At 39.6% G+C, this 7,966-nt stretch overlaps 1 non-coding gene across 1 annotated transcript; it reads left to right on the forward strand.

The window, feature by feature from the left end:
• Positions 1-497: 497 nt before the first annotated feature.
• LOC122003225 lies at positions 498-603 on the forward strand. The gene has a single exon (XR_006117879.1). It is a non-coding gene; the product is annotated as a small nucleolar RNA R71 (small nucleolar RNA).
• Positions 604-7,966: the final 7,363 nt, after the last annotated feature.

Consider the following 7,966-nt stretch of genomic DNA (forward strand, 5'->3'; position numbering starts at 1 on the left):
AAGAAAAATTGGGATGGCTCTTCCATCCAGGGTTATAAGTATTTGAGTATGGGTTGTTCTGCCTTTGATTGTAACTCATGATTGCATCACATTGTTCCAGTTGATTGATTTGTGCAGTGATAGCTCCCAATGGATATGAGTCATTTGAGTGCTCTGAACTCCCACATACTTCACAAGATGTACTGATAGCATTGACCATATTAGCACTAGTCCCCATATTCTCAAATTTCTTTGTAAGAGCGTCCAATTTTGCAGACAAAAGAGTGACTGCATCTACATCGAACTTCCCTGATGCTTTAATTGTCGGGTTTACAAAAGAATAGCCACCACTTCTTTCATTTGCCCATTGATGATGATTTTGTGCTACACTGTCAATAATTTCTTCAGCTTCATCTAAACTTTTATTCATAAGTGCCCCTCCAGCAGCTGAATCAAGGGACACTTTGGTATGATAGTTGATACCATTATAAAAAGTGTGCAACACTAACCATCTTTCCAACCCATGATGTGGGCATTGTCTGAGCATACTATTATATCTATCCCATGCTTCAAAAAGAGATTCTGAGACAGTCTGCTTGAAGCTTGCAATTAAATTCCTCATATGAGCTGTTTTGCTTGGTGGATAGAATTTATCAAGAAACTGTTGCTCACACTGCACCCAAGTGGTGATGCTATTAGGGGCCAAAGAATTCAGTCATTGCTTTGCCCTATCTCTTAGAGAAAACCCAAATAATAATAATCTAACTACATCTGAAGGAACTCCATTCATTTTCATGGTACCACATATCTCATAAAAGACCTTTAAGTGTTGATTGGGGTCTTCATGAGGTCCTCCACCAAATTGGTTCTGCTGCACCATAGATATAATTGCGGGTTTGATCTCAAAGTTATTAGCTTCCACTGATGGTCTTGAAATACTAGATCGAAAACCTCTTGCATAAGGTGCTGCATAATCCTTGAGTGGTCTATTTGCCATGTTCAAATGTTCCTGTTCTTCAATTTGCCTTTGCAGAATTCTTCTTTTATGGAAAGTTCTGTCAATCTCAGGATCAAAAGGAAAGAATTCCCCTGCAAAGTTAGATCTTCACATACACAAGAACAAGATAGCAAATGACAATTCAACAGAAAAAGAAAAATAAAAGAATCACAAATGCAGAATTGAATTCGTATAAAAAGAATTAACAAGAAGTAAAAGTTATACAAGAAAGTAAAAACAGAAATCTAATGATTAGTTACAACTATGCAATATGAAAAGAAAACAAATGTTATGTTTAGTCTAACTCAATTGATAATTCCTAATGTTATAGCGCAGTCCCCGGCAACGGCACCAAAAACTTGTTACGCTCCGCAAGTGTACGGAAATGTCGCAAGTAATATAAAAGATTATCGTATCCACAAGGACTGGAATAAGCACTAGAAATGTCTCAATGCGAATTAGCTAAACAACTATCCAATCATTTCAAATGCAAAGTGAAGGTAAACAAACCTAATATTAAAGATCAACAAACAAGAGTTTAGTGTTTTGGGTTATGATAAAGGGAGATTCTAGGAGTTTCGGTTTCTTTGTAAGATTTCTTGAATGTAAATGGTTCACCAAGTCTTATCCCTCAATTGCCAAACACTTGTAGAAAGTTGCCGCTTCTCTCTTGCAATAGATAACCGGCTTAGGACTGAGAAATGTATCTAAATATGATCAATTAGACGTGAACCTACGTTGTCCTTACACAGAAGCGCACCTATTACTATGCCTTCCTCGGATATCAACATAGAAGCCCACAACTTATTAATCTATCAAGATACAAGAAGCTAATCACAAGATCCATTCTACTCCCTTGAATATTCCTATTTCCTCTTCAAGATTATCTCTCAAACGTCCTTACACGGGCTTGCACCTGTCACGTGGATCCCTCGGATGATCGAGTGAGAGTTTATCTTTACAAAGTCCACAAGAAATCCAAACAATCAATCAAGAATGAGACTTAAGCACAAATCACCATTAATCATTCAAGATCTAATCGATACAAGCAAGACAATGTCATTGAAACAAGAAAATGGCAAATCCATAAGAGTTTACATCAATCCATCATACAAATACTCCCTTAATCCTAGAATACAAGATCTACTCTATAAATTGAGGTAGAATACCCGAAGAAATAAAGATTACAAGTATTTCTTTAATCCCCAATCCAAGAAACCAAGAAAAGGGGGAAAGAGAAAACTTATCTACGAAGAAGCCTCGTCTTCGGATCCAATCCTCACTCCGGAGTCGAAATCGTCAAGAACCCCCTTAGAATCGCCCAGAAATCCTCCCAAGAATGAGAGGAAACCACCAAATCTTGCATTCTCCGAAAGGGGGAGAGATCCCCTTTCAATTCATGAAGGAAGGTTTAAATAGAGGAGGAAATCGGGCGCCACACGGCCCCACGACACGGCCGTGTGAGATTCACACAGCCATGTCCAGTTCCTTCTCGGCCAAAGCTGCACGGCCATGTGGTGCACACGGCCAAGGCCCTTCTGCTCTCTGGAAATGCTACACGACCGTGTGGTGCACACGGCCACCACCTGCTTGGTCTCTGGAAACTTCACACGGTCGTGTGATGCACACGGCCACCACCTGCTTAGCCTCTGGAAACCTCACACGGCCGTGTAGATCCACACGGCCATGTAAGGCATCTGCTCTGATTTCTTCAAATCAAGACACGGCCGTGTGAGATTCACACGGCCATGTCCTCTTTCCTTCCTATTAAGACTACAAGGCCATGTGTGGTACACGGCCTGATGCTCTCTCCCTTCAATTACTTCCAAGCTTGCCCGAGGACGCATAATCTTCACCAATTTCGACTCCTGTGTACAGAAAATGCACAAAAAGCAGATCTCCGAACCAAAAGAGTAAATATGCTAAAAGGAAAGCTGGAAGTATAAAAATGCATAGATCAAGCATGCTCAAAGTATGTAAATGTGCGTAAAAACATGCATAAAAGAGTATATAATCTACGCACATCAATAGACGAGTCAACCTGTTGAATTTCTTCACGGCTTCCTCCACTGAAAGGTTGCCCTGACGAAACTCTGTGAACTCGTCGTAGTGGCGGTTCGTGACCCGCATGTGAAAGAATTCCTCAAAGAACTCCTTCTCGAAGTCAGCCCACAACATCTGGTTCACTGGGCGCTTCGCTCTGATTCTCTCCCACCACATGCGTGCATCCCCTGTCAGGCAGAAGGAGGCACACTTCACCTTCTCGTGTTCTGGCCAGTCCAGAAGCTCCATCGTACTCTCCAGTATTTTGAACCAGGCTTGTGCATCCCATCGTTCACTAGTGCCTGAGAAGTTCTCTGGCTTAACTCTCTGCCACTGGATTAGATAGGCTTCTCTCCTTGTCTCTGTTGCTCGGGCTACTGGTGCTGTAGGCTGGACTGGTGGAACCTCTAAGACCACTGGAGTCGTCAGATTTGGTTCCGGGGTAACTGTGGGGGTATTCTGCTGATTAGCCCTGAGGGTGGCTATCTCCTGTTGCTGTTCAGCTAGCTGCTGCTGTAACATAGCCACTAACGCTATAAGGTCTGGGGGAGGCACTGAACTGCCTGCCTCATGCTGTGGCTCAGTAGCTGATGTCCTTCTAGCTGGGCATCCTCGTGCCATTTCTAAAGACATGGAGGACAGGACATGCATAACTAATACAATTATAATTGTATAACTATTGCTATCATGTTATATACTATCACATACTAACATGCATCAATTATTTATAAACATGAGCTATAACAAGAAAGCAAGAAACATAAATAAAGCAGAGGTATTCTTACTTGGAAGCTGCAGGTACAATGCTGATGTGTGTGTAGGAAGTATGGAACACTGCTCTGATACCACTCTGTAACGACCCGCCTTCTACTAACTAAGCTGTAAGGCCGATCGCTACATTATGCTGTGCTAAATTACTATTGCGGAAATCTGGATTGATTAAAATTTTACTAAACTGATTTCTGTAAAATCTGAACCTACTATTCTAGGTGTACCTAGGAGTTGTACACATGCTAGGGAAGATAATCTATGCCTCTCGGATGTCCTGCTAGCTGTAATCAGGCATTTCAATCGATCCATGAATCGATTGGGCTGTCGGATCGATCCAGTGATCGATCCAGCTTGATACCGGCACGGAGAAAAACCCTGGATCGGCCGGCTGACCGATCCATGGCACGGAGCATTTCAATCTGAACTCAATTGCTTCTGTATGCGTCTGGATCAGTCTACCGACCGATCCAGGAGTACACTGATCGGTCGGCTGACCGATCCAGTGGCTCACTGATCGGTCGGCAGACCGATCAGTGAGCTTCGGTACCCTACGCTAACTCTCTGTTCGTGACTGGATCGGTCAGCCGACCGATCCAGTGGCTCACTAATCGGTCGGCTGACCGATCAGTGAGCTTCGGTACCCTACGCTAACTCTCTGTTCGCGACTGGATCGATCAGCTGACCGATCCAGTGGCACAACCCAACTCTGATCGATCTGGGTTTCTGATTTCGAATCAGAACCCCTGATTTCAGCACTGTTTCGTGCCTCAATCCTATTACAAGTTCTAAAATGACTAGAAATCTCTCTACCACTAACAATTAACATTCTAACATCATAAAAGAAGTGTTCTAAACATAATCAGGTGCATGGTTAACTAATTCATGGCAATTAACATACTGAAGTGCAAAATACTAAAACACTGAAAAGTTCTAATGTTTAAACAACTTGCTAGAATTTCCTAAGACACTAGTAGAATTTTGGCTTTTTACTTCGTCTATTCACCGAAGTCATAGATAGATAATTACCGAAGTAGACGCACGTGAAGTAATAGGGTAATATTTTACTTCATCCTATTACCGAAGTCGTATCCAAGAAAAAAGCGAAGTCTTTGACCGGTTCAAGGAGGCCAAACCGGTTCAAAGTTGGACCAATGCTGAAGTAAAAACACATCTTTTACTTCGTTCGTTTTATAAAGTGTCGAAGTAAAAAGTGATATACAACTGCATGATTTAAATGGATTGCCGAAGTAAAATAATATCTGTTACTTCATCGGTTGTGTAATGTGCTGAAGTAATAGATGATATATAATGTCACGGTTTATATTGATTGGCGAAGTAAATATAATCTATAACTTCACCATATTTTTTATTAATCGAAGTAGTTGGTATTATGTTACTTCATAGTTTATATTTATTAACAAAGTAATTGATTGTCAAGACTTCATTGTTTTATATTATACTGAAGTAATTGATAAGATACGACTTCGCAATTATTAAACTGTGGTGAAGTAAATGTTACCTTTGACTTCGACACAATTTTAATGTGACGAAGTAAAAATATATTTTTCACTTTATCAAAATTAAACAATATATATATATAACAAAATGACAAATACCATAACAATCTAGAAATTTATCCATCAATCCACAAGTATATATATATCCATTACTCCACAAACATAACTAAAAAATACATCCACAAACCAAAAGTGTATCCACAGGTATGTATGTCCAAAAATCCATAATGTAAAATAAAATATTTATCCTAACCTACACGACCCATTTAGGCATCTAGATACGAGTAGATGAATTCGCTCCATTCACTTCTAACTTCATCATATTGAGATTGGTTGTAATATTGATTCTTGATTGTTCCTGCAAACTATTATGTAAAAAAATACAAAAATGCATTAGATTTATAAAATCATTACATTCATATATTATATATCATAAAGAAGAAACTTACCATCTTTTTCAACTGTGGATTTTCACATTCAACTATCTCTTTCATGTACCTCATCACACAATATCCACATTCAACAGAACCACTTTGTTTTAGATTACCCTATAATGTAATCAAAAAAGTAATGCAACAATTACAATCCAAATAATAAGAACTATCCATTCATGTGTTAATATATATGTACAATACATACCGTCAATTGCTTAAAACCTGGTGCTTTAGCAATACCCTTTGAGGCATTATACATCTTGACCCCACTACATTTTAAAAAGTAAAAAAGTTATATTTTTCATATTTATAAGTGAATGCATTCAAAATCAACGCAATCTACTACTTACTTGGTCACCATAGTTTTCCATGCATCGTCTCGATTTCTATTAGACATAGAGTCCAATAAATATATCATATATTTATCTTCATTGACAATAGTCAAGATCCAATGGTACCTACAAAAAATAAAAATATAACATTGACTAATATGTAATAAGAATCGATAAATAATTAAAATATTACCCAGTGTTGTATGGGATGAGGCAGATGCTGTCTCTACACACTGCTTTCAACTGATCGGCAATATATTGTGATATGTCATGACCATCTTTACCAAGTGGGTATGTAAGTATGTTGCCGGGATCCACAAATGAAACATAATCAGCCCTGTCTTCATCTGTAACGACCCGCCTTCTACTACTAGGCTGTAAGGCCGATCGCCACAGTTAAGCTGAGCTAACTGTGCGGAAAACTGATCTAATTTAAGCTTTTGCTAAACTATTAACTATTCTTGGTTCTACATGTACTGAAGGATGTAATCTAAGGGATACGAGGTGTGTCCTACGTCTCCTATGGACTAGAAGCTGATTTGCTAAGTTTCTTGGTCGAAACTGAACTTCCCAATCGATCCAGACTGAACTGGGCCGATTGTTCTCGATTGGATCGATCCATGGATCGATCCAGACTGCTACTGTGCTCGGGTGATAATCTGGATCGATCGGCTGATCGATCCAGGCTCACTGATCAATCCAGTGATCGATCCAGCGTGCTTCTGTGCACGGAACTTTATTTGGATCGATCGGCTGATCGATCCAACATAAGTCAATCGATCCAATGATCGATCAAAAACCTTTCTGTTCGCGAGGAATAGCTTGGATCGATCGATCGATCGATCCAGAAGCCTTCTGTTCGTGAAAAAAAGTGACTGGATCGATCGGCTGATCAATCCAGAAACCTTCTGTTCGCAGAATCAGCCCTCAATCGATCCGTGGATCGATCGAGGACCCCAGATCGATCCATGGATCGATCGGAGTTTCTGATTTCGCACTGAAACTCTGATTTCAGCACTTGGGCGTGCCAAAATCTCACATATGAGTTATACACTACATAAGGGGCATTCTAATGACATAAAACTAGTATTCTAAACTTAACATGATGTATAATTCACTGATTCATAGCATTACTCAACTAAACGTTCATAAAATAAAAACACTGAAGAGTTCTACGGTTTAAACTTGCTAAATCCCTAAGGATCTTTCATTCCAGTTCCTGCCACACACACCATCTCTGCATTGGCCTCTAGCTTCCTTGCTAGTCCATTTTTCCTTTGCCTTTATCTGCAGTATAAGGAAAATAGAATCTGTAAGCTTAAAGATTAGTAAGAAACCATCTACCTCACAAAAACATGCAACGATGCAAATATGATTTAAAATCATGCTATTTAAAACATATGCTGAATATACTGAATAAACTGAACATGGCATGGCATATAAGCATACAATCATGGCATATCTAAAGCTGAGCATGATATAAATAAAGAACTAAGCTGATACTAAGAACTGAGCTACGCTAATACTGAGCTACTGTTAGAACTGTACTGAATTCACTAACTAAATTATGAAAGGTTTAAAACCATATACATATAGTAAGTGAAAATACTAAGCATGCTGCTGATGGGCCCGGCAACTGTACGTGCTATGCGCGCATCTCTAACTAGACCCGGGGTTGCAAGTCCCGAATTTAGTAGAGCTACTAGGTTATCTAAACCTAGGGACCGACTATAGGAGCCCAGCCCAATGGATATCTAATCCAGTACAGTGCCAACTGAAAAGTAAAATACTGAGTATAGCTAAACTGTTCTAAATTGTTGTTTCTAGGTTATCTGAACCTAGAGCTAGGTTATCTAAACCTAGAGGCGACTATGGGAGCCCACCCATTGGATA

Source organism: Zingiber officinale, chromosome 7A, assembly GCF_018446385.1.
Source record: "Zingiber officinale cultivar Zhangliang chromosome 7A, Zo_v1.1, whole genome shotgun sequence".
Taxonomy (NCBI): Eukaryota; Viridiplantae; Streptophyta; class Magnoliopsida; order Zingiberales; family Zingiberaceae; genus Zingiber; species Zingiber officinale.